The sequence below is a fragment of the Cyprinodon variegatus genome, unplaced genomic scaffold, assembly GCF_000732505.1.
Source record: "Cyprinodon variegatus isolate N-32 unplaced genomic scaffold, C_variegatus-1.0 Scaffold476, whole genome shotgun sequence".
Classification (NCBI taxonomy): Eukaryota; Metazoa; Chordata; class Actinopteri; order Cyprinodontiformes; family Cyprinodontidae; genus Cyprinodon; species Cyprinodon variegatus.
This window is the reverse complement of record NW_015150929.1, coordinates 30,992-32,346: the sequence shown is the minus strand read 5'-3', so window position 1 is coordinate 32,346 and position 1,355 is coordinate 30,992.

The following is a 1,355-nucleotide window of genomic DNA, read 5'->3' as shown; positions in this document are numbered from 1 at the left end:
CTTGTTTCCATCTGGCCATTTTGAGTGTTTAATAGACCGCACAATTGCGATGCTCCAGAAACTCAATCTGCTCAAAGGAAGGTCAGTTTTGTAGCTTCTGTAACGAGCTAAACTGTTTTCAGATGTGTGAACATGATTGCACAAGGGTTTTCTAATCATCAATTAGCCTTCTGAGCCAATGAGCAAACACATTGTACCATTAGAACACTGTATTGTTTCTATAAAGAGCCTTGAGATGACGTGTTGTGAATTGGCGCTAAATAAATCAAATTTAATTTATCTGCTGATCTGAGAGGTAAGGAACTCCAAAGTTTTGGGGACAGAGAAGAAAAATGTCCGTCTCCTTTAGTTTTTAGTTGATCACAAGGGATAATCAGCAGGTTTTGATCCTTAGACCTTAAGTTCTTGATGGGGATGTTGGGATGTAAAAGTTTGTCCGTCCGTGCAATGCTCACCAATTCAAACAAAACTAGTTTAGAGGTATTTGTAAAGGAAGTTGAATAGAAAAACACCCTCTATACTGTTTAGCTGTGCAGGTTTTTGTGTTGGTTCGTCAAATAAATTCCTAATAAAATAATGAAAAGCTTTATGTGAAAGGAAACATTTTTAGTCCATTTTAGGAGGAAGAATAAAGCTGTCGCTGTGATAAAATAGCTGTGTTGACATTGTTGGTATGTTAGAAATGTCACTGTTAGGTGATGAGCTTTAATCAGAAAATGCACCCTGCATTCCTCTGTCCTCCGAGTAAAGACAACTGTTTAAACAGCGTCCAAGAAGCCCTCAGAGCCCAGACTGTAATCTATCTCAATCGCGTCAGCCGCCAAGGACACAACGCTGCAGCCGTAACTCACCCTGTGGGTGCTCTGATAGGGATGTGCATCATTCTGGGCCAGCCACCAAAGGATGGCGGTCTGGCAGCTAGCGTGTCTGAAGATGCACCCAAGTCAAATAAGAATGTCTAAAAAAGCAAAAGAGACATCAATCTTATGAGGTAAACTGCAGCCATGTGGTTTTCTTAAGCGTATATAAAGTGTCTGGCATGACAAGTTTAGGCATAAATACACCTTGAAGCTTTTGGCACTAATCTATGAAGTAGGAGGCTCAGGGAATCCATTCAAGATGCAGAGGAAAGGTTTGCTCTGTGATGGAAACAGTTACGGCACACAGAAAAATTGGTCCAGTCTGGTTCACATGGAGACCATCAGTGTTCGTTAACCTGGACGTTCTTATATGTATTAGGAATATATATATATTTTTTAATTTTAATACATATTTAGATTTATTTCAATTACACATAATGATAAAAAAATCAGGACCAAAATAGAACAATAATACAAAAAGGACTTCCTTGTCTT